Source organism: Myiozetetes cayanensis, unplaced genomic scaffold (assembly GCF_022539395.1).
Source record: "Myiozetetes cayanensis isolate MyiCay16 unplaced genomic scaffold, myiCay2020 scf15, whole genome shotgun sequence".
Lineage (NCBI taxonomy): Eukaryota > Metazoa > Chordata > Aves > Passeriformes > Tyrannidae > Myiozetetes > Myiozetetes cayanensis.
In genome coordinates this window covers 958507-966611 of record NW_026087159.1, presented here as the reverse complement: position 1 = coordinate 966611, position 8105 = coordinate 958507, and positions in this window count along the sequence as shown.

Genomic DNA, 8105 nt, shown 5'->3' with positions numbered 1-8105 from the left:
AAAATTAATTAATTGGAGATTGTTAGGAAGCAGTTGGAAGTAATTGTTTTGCCAAATTAGGAGCCTTGAAGATAAGACCAAGTTCACAGGAAAATTCCTTCCTGTCACTATTTGGCAGGAATTTGTGAAAGGGAGGTTAATTGGCTGTTCTTTACAATCATTTTTAAAAGCCTTTTTTTTTTTTTTTTTTTTTCTGAGAAAGCACCTCCTTCCTGGCAGCCACTGCTCCTGCCCAATTCCTGCTGCAGGTACATCCAGGGGAGGGATGGACATGTGTGAAGAATGTGCAGAAGCATTTTTGGTTGATGACACGGACCAAGCTGGGAGCTCCTCGTGACTACATTCCTCTCTTCATCCTGAGAGGGAATGTTCTCCATGGCAGAGTAGCTCCTGGAATTCAGGCAGTAGCTTTCACTGCATCTTTGCATTCAAACCTGATGATTTCTTCTGCTGGTTCTTCCCTGTAACTTGTTCTATCCCTATGGGACATAACGGATACCTGGCCTTTCCAAGAATGCCCCGTAACAGCCTTTCCCAACCAGCAATAAGGATATCTCTGGTGTTTTTTGTGCTGGGTGGAAGTGGCTCTCTGAAAAATAAACATACAAAACCTCACAACAAAAGAAATTGGCCTCAAATAACCAGCTATTACATGTGCTGGAGGAATCGGGAAGGCAGGAGGAAAAGATACAAAACCCACAGTAGGGACTGCTGATGTTCATCGACTCCTCCTTTCTTTTTCACCCCAAATGCCTCAAAACCTGCACTTTTTTTGAGTTTTGGTTGGGTTTGGGTTTTTTTGTTGTTGTTTTTGTTTGGTTTGCTTTTTTGTTTGATTATTATTTGGTTGGTTGATTGTCTGGGGTTTTTTCTCCTTTTTTTTTTACATTTCTGTCACACTTTTATTGTTTTCAAGTTTTACTCAAAAGGTCTGGGGGATAGGTTTAAAACACCCATTTACTGAAGGACAGTTTATAGAATTCCTGTGCTACAGAAGTAGTTAATGGATTTATCTAATCCGTATATTAGTATATGGATATATATATAATAGTATTAATAGTATTTATGAGTTGTAGTGAATCAATCATTTGCCTTTACTTGCTCTGTAATACGGTGCAAAATGACAATTTTTAATTAATGTGTTCTGACTAAAAAGAGCAAATTATTTCCCCTCTTTATAGGGATAAACAGATGCAGTACAATGGCAGAGGATTGTTGTTGTTTCGTTTGATGAGTAGGAGCCGTGGGATTCTTTGCAAAGTTTCTCTTTAAAGAAAGAAATTTATCAGGAGATGTTCCAGGGAAATATTTTGGGCAGTCTTTATGCTCTGGAACGACTTGTCTGTAACAGCTTTTAGAAACGCTGGCCATGGGATCTTGGCTCGTTCTCAGGACTTTGGTGATGATGCTTATCATTCTTATTACTATTATTATTATTTTTATGTAGCTGATTAAATGTCATAACACTTGGAAATTAGTGTCCTGTTTAATTACAATAGAAGGACAGCTGTTAGGTGTAGTGATGACTGGTCTTTATTTCACTGCCTTTGAAGTTTAACTCCACCCTACAAAGCACCCTCTTCCTGATTTATACCCAGGATTCTCCCTGTAAAATGCTTGCACAAGGCTGGTGTTTGTTGCCATCGACTCAAAACAACACCAGGGTTACAACCAAAACTGTTTTGAGTCTGAGCCACCCGTGAAGTTGCCTTGTCACTTTTCTCTCCCAGTGCTTTGGGTAAGATAATTCTGTAATACCCCCATTTCTGCTCTGATCTGTAAAGAAATTACACAGCCTGGTCTGTGCTGTTCTAGAGTTATCTGACTAGAAACATTTGATTATGAAACTAAATTACATACACTTATTTTATTAAAATTAGCCAGATCACTTATGTGCAATACTATTTTATTTTGTAATTTTTCTATATTTTCTATATTTTCCTATATAAATACCTTCATGGCAATTTCTGTCAGCTTACTCACTTTCCCTCTGTGTTGTATTTTGTCCAGTTATTGGCAGTAGTGACAAAGCTACTTCAAATTCAAGACCTGTTTTCAAAGTTTGTTTGTATTTTAGAAATCCCAGGACCAGGTAACTTCTAGAAATTATAACACAGAATTGATCTCAGTGGGAGAATTAAGGTGCAGAACACAGAACATAATCCATAATTTGTAAAGGTAAGGAAAAAAAGTTGAAGGTTCTCAACATCGTGTTTTATTGTTTGTCTAAAAGTACTACACAGAGTACAAACTATCTCCATTACAGGGATGCTGTGGGTTTATTTACGAGATTATTGAATTTGATGTCTCACAGTCTTTGTGAGAGGAAATAGCATTTTTCTTTCTGTTTACCCTGAACAGTTCTAGAAATAATGGTCTTAAGTGGCAGCAAGGGAAGTTTAAGAGAAACTTGAGGAAAATACTGTGATGACAACAGTTTAGCTGTGGAATAGATTGCCTACAGAGGTTATGCTGTTGCTAGAAAGGGATTGACAAAGGTTAAGATGCATTTAGGCGTAGCTGATCCTGCCTTGGCACGAGCACACATGGGACAGGACCTCTCAAGGTCCTTCCACTTTCCATTGTCAGTGAATTAAGAAAGAAAATAAAGCTTGTCTCATTCCTTTTTGGCCTCAGAGAGGCTGGATTAGATTCCTTTCCTTTCCTTGTCAGAAGTTATGACCCTGACATGCTTTTATTCTGTTGGTTTCTTGGCTTATCACCTCTTCAGTTAGTGTGGCTGGAGAAGCAGGTTTTGCAATGGCCCATGACAGAGACTGTCACGGTGCTTTGGAGTTGTCTTTCATTTTTCTTCCAAGGCTGACAAAGGATTTTACAGCATGAATGGAATCATAACGGGCATTCTTACAGGCTTGGGATGCCACAGTGATAAAATACACACCAACAAATGCAAGCCCACACAGAAATGCTGAAGGACAGAGATGAGATTTCCATCTGCAAAATCCTGTCCCTCAAAACAGGACACTGGAGGCGAAAAAAAAACCACCAAAGTTTGTCCCTAGGGAGATATTCTGCATTTTTTCCTTGAAATATCTGTCGTAGGCAAATTCAGAGTTTGTCATTTCAGCTCTGAAATCCTGATCTGTGAAGCCAGCACCGTTTTTCCAGGTGCAAAGGTGTCCAGGTCGCTGGGATGGGGGAATGGTGGCTGAGCTCATTTGCCAGAGAGCTCTCTCATGTCCGAAATCCCAGAATGAAATTCTTTGCACGTGTTTATGCATTCAGTGAAATCAGAGGTCTTTGTACTGTGTTTACTGAACAGCTTTTCTGAGATATAAATACCAGCACATTCTGGTGGGTTTCTAACAAACAGAATGGTCTGCTCAGCCCCAATATGGTCCTGTGTTAGAGCAGATTGGATGGTACCCTTCCACGATGGGAAATGCATTTAAATCCCATCCAATGGCAGGGATGGTTTATAAATTTAGAGGGGCTGTGGGTGTAGAGGAGCTGATTGTGTAGCATTATTCCTTACATGCCTTATATCAAGTTTTGGCTCCTATCCTGTTCAGTGATTGCACATTAGCATTCTTCTTGATCTTTGGTGCATGACGCTTCCTGCAGGACTGGTTAGAACTAGTCCTCCTGCTTGAAGAAGATTCTTTCTTCTGCTCCTGTCATTAGAAAAACTTATTATTGATAGTTGATGATTTTCCAGAACTCTTCCCAGTTCCTAAAACTCCAGACTGGATTCTCAGAGGCCAGCCATGTCTCTGGAACAGCGTTGGTAGGTGGAGAGATGAGGGACTGATGGATCATTTAGGAAAGCCTCCTGATGGTCACCTTCTACTTTGGCCACAGGGAAAAGTTTCTTCTGTGTCTTTCTGGCTGATCAGTTGGGTTGGCAGCTGAGTTATAATTAAAATAATGAGACAATTACTAAGTTGAGTTCTGGAAGTGATAGTGGAAATTGCACTGACCACAGAATGAGTAGCTTGTGAGGAACACAGTTCTCCCTCTTCACTGTCACCGACTGCAAAGCACCTGCCTCTTTCTACCACACTGAGTTTATTCTAGCCCTGTGCTCTGTGGTGTAAAATACCTTCTTTTCCACTTTGAGGATAATCTTCCTTAGAGACAGAGAAGCTGGGCTGCAAGGAATGGGGAAACATCTTTTCTGATACAGTTAAATGGTGGTGGTGGTCATTGCTGTAGGTATTATTGAGCCAGATTTTTAGCAGCAGCTTTAACATGTGATAAGAATAGCTGAGAAGTGAATAAAGCCAGGTATGGCACAGAAAATCCCCAAGGACAAACACCTAGTGAATGAAATTTGCCACCTCTTATTTATCCTTAAAAAAACCCACAAAAAACCCACACCAAACAATTCCAATATTCTTATCTTACAATAATAAATCTTGTTTTTCAGACGGTATAAATTAGCATGAAAGACCAAAGCAGTGGAAGTAAAATGCCAATTTCCATTGCAAAGGAGGTACAAATGTCTCAAGCTGATAACTTTCAGCAGCCTCCCAAGCAAGGACCGTTCTCTTTTGGGTATTACCAAATATCCCATGTTGCCCTTAAGGTCTTATGCAAAGAGGGTAGTCTTAAAACAGCCTCTTCGAAAGTTTTTAAGCCTCTCTTAACTTGCCTCAAAGCCCCAAGCTGTTTATGACTGAAGATCCCAGCTTGTTCACTGGTCTAACAGCAAGAGGAAGTGGGGAAGTTGCCTGATATTGATGATTATTCGAGATACTTGTATCGATTTGTGTAGGTCAGTGACTGAAGTGACTAAATAGGAGTGAAAACTTTGCTGCCAGCCCCAGCTGCCTTAAGGTCACTTCTTTCAGCTCTGTGGACAGAATAAAGGTCTAACACAGCCCTTCACTCAAGAGAAGCAGTTTAACTCTTGGTGAATAAATTGTCTGCATAACAGATAAATTGAGATGGAAAATGTGTCTTCCTGAACGCTGGAATGTGCTCCAGGCAGAACAGAACTGCAAAGTGCTCCAGAACCTGCTGCTGTCTGAGCAGTTGGTAGGAAGGGGTTGTGTTACTCAGGTTGTTGTTTCAGGACAAAAGAAACTGAGTGTTAAAGCAGGTTCTTTAGAAGTGAACTAATGCAGCAATAGAACATCAATAGCACATCAATAGCACATCAATAGTCCATCAATAGTACATCAGGCAGAGGCTTGTTTTATGTCTGTGTCAGTAAACTTGCTTTTTGGTGTGTGTATACCTGAGAAATTATGCAAGTGAAGACTACTCTTGACAAATACAATAATGCACGAATAAAAATAGCCGTAAAAGAACAGTTATGTGTGAACCAGGCAGCTGAAAGCAGAGCAGGGAAGCTGAAGTGTTACCTGTGTGTGAATAAGGTAATGTAGGAAAACACAGTCTGGTGGGGTTTAAATGCATCTTTGTCAAATGGAAAAATGTTTGAGGAAACAGTAAATCATCTGATATAAACACAAAAGCACCAGCTAATTCAGACTGAAGTAACAGCATGAAATGTTGGTATTGTGCCCATCTAGACTCGTAAACCTCCATAATTCATCAGCAGTCCCACAACAGGGAACCTCTCCCGAGTGCTGCTGGCTTAGAACACCAAAATCCAGGGATGAGGGGAAACTGCTCGTTTGTTAAGCTGCTGTAAACGAGGAAAGGGAAGGCAATTAGTGAAAGCCAAGACTCTTTAATCTCTCACTGCTCCATGGACTTTGTTCTTAGTCTGTGGCTTTTATAGACACTGTGTGTGTCTAGACCTACCTGGGAGGAAGGTGCAAAGTGTAACCTATTCCTAATAAACAAATAATCCTCCACATCACCACGCCATGATACTCCAGATCACCCAAAGGTGTTTGAAAACGTCATTTACAGCCCAGCTGAATGTGTTTGTCCGAGCCAGGAGGAAATTTATAGAGTTGAGGAAAAGAGTTATCAGATTGAGGGGTTAAAACTAGAAAGGGCTTTGAGTCTGTGACAGTACTCCCCAAAACGGTGAGGTGTGTGTCACCCCACACCTACCAACTGATTCCTGAAATGTTAATGAGGGGGGAAAACTGAAGGAGAGAATCCTGCAGGATGGATGTTTGTGCTTCCTAAAGCTCCTTTCCAACGCTGGCTGTGTTCCTGGCTCGGGTTAGTGGCTGTTTTTGCCACCAGCATTGGACAGGGGTGGCTTTGCTGGGGTACAATTGATTATTTATTCTAGTTTGGGTAGAGGGGCAAAAAGCAAACTGGGCAGCTGCTGTGCTTGCAGGGGGCACCAGCAAAGCAAAGATGAGAATAGACAGTGGAACTGGGCCACAATAAAAATGCCTTCCTCAAAAAACCCCAGCAGTCATGAGTTTAAACCGCAGTTGTTCAAATTGTGAAATTTAAATCAAAATACGCATTTAACTGGAATGGTTTGATTTTGATTTTTTTTTCCAACTTGAAATGTAAATAGAGTGGTTATAAAATTAAGTGTAACAGCACATTCTGTGCCTATCAGCACAAGGATCTCACTTTTGGAAGAATAAGTTAAAACTTGTCAGTTGGCTTGTGGGCTTAAAAAAAAAATAAATCCAAAACACACCACAAATCATCCAATACAATCAGAAAACCAAATATTCATCACTTTACATGAGGCTTCCCTCTGAATTCCTTCTTGTGCTAAAAGGTTTTAAAAGATAACACAAACTTTTATGCTCAAGTGGGTGATAAAAGCCTTAAACGGGAGCTCTCGTAACCAAAACGCCGAGTCCCATTTAAAGAACTGTTTCGTGTTTACTCTGCCAAGTTGCTGATGGTGCATAAAGTTGTTCTCTTAATAATGAGCTGGGTAGAGGAACGCCCAGCACCCAAAAATGTGTTACCTCCTCGGAGATCTACATTTTAATCAGCTGATGAAACAGATGTGGGAGGATTGTCAGGAGCTCTGGCTCTGAAATCCCCGAGAGGCAACTACAGATCTTGGGGGGGAAAACAAAATGATCAGGTTGGTTTCCTGCTTTCTATCTGCCCAGGAAGAAACAAACCAGAAGTTCAGCTTTTTCACAAATGAAAGTCCTAATTTAAGGACTCAAATTGAATATATTTTTTTAAAATTAAATCCAGCAAAACCAAAAACTTGGTAAATGCATCCACAACCTGGAAATTTTTCCACGTTTGCATAAAGACTGTATTCAGGGAAAATTGAAATTTCCGGTATAAATTCTAGGAATATAGCAAAACTTTCATCACTTGCAGGGAGAGGAACTATGGAAAACCCCTTGAATTTCATGACAGAAAGATATATGTTATGATACATAATATATTTATCCAAATAATCTGGTGTAGAAGAGAGGCTCTATAGGTCCCAACACGGGACAAGGTATTTCAGTCAGCCTGTCTGACAACTTAACAACTGTTAATAGTTACTGGTGGCCCAGTAGCATGGAGCAGGTCAAACCACCCCTATTACTATTCCAATTTCTATGCCCAGATTGCCCAAAATATTCAGATATTTTGATCTAATCTGTGTATATCCAGGACATGCATCGAGCAAAGATTTCCTCGTTACACTTGTTATTTTAAATTCCAATCACCCCTCATACCTGGCCATAGAAATCTTACAGCAGTTGAATAACGTGGAGATAGATGATGATGCATCAGAAATTAAGTATACCTTAAGCCATTCTTTCATCTTGATAAGTTTTTGGGTGGAAAAATAGCCTATGAAATCTATAGTAGATTTTATTTACAAATGTTAAGAACTTATTCACTTGCTTTTAACAACTTCATATTCTAACCACTTTTCTCTGTTCCTTGCTTAATGATTTCAGATTTTCTTTACAGACAGACCAGCTGTTTCTATGACACATTCTAGTCATATCCAAGTAACAGCAAAGATAAATAAATAACCCAAATATCTCCCTTGTTTGCCTAAAGAAATGCAAGGTACCAACCTTTATTTTAGTGTGTCACAATCCCAGCTCCTTTATCTCCTTTAATAAAGAGGATTGTTCCTCGGGGAGTCTGTCCAGGAGAGGGAAATGCAAATTGTTGCTTTGGAACTGAACTTGTTTCCTGCTCTTTGGTCATAATGAATGCAATATCTTGGCGTGAAACTTGAAATATCTGAGTGCTCAGCTCAGCTGCTGTGTTCACATGTC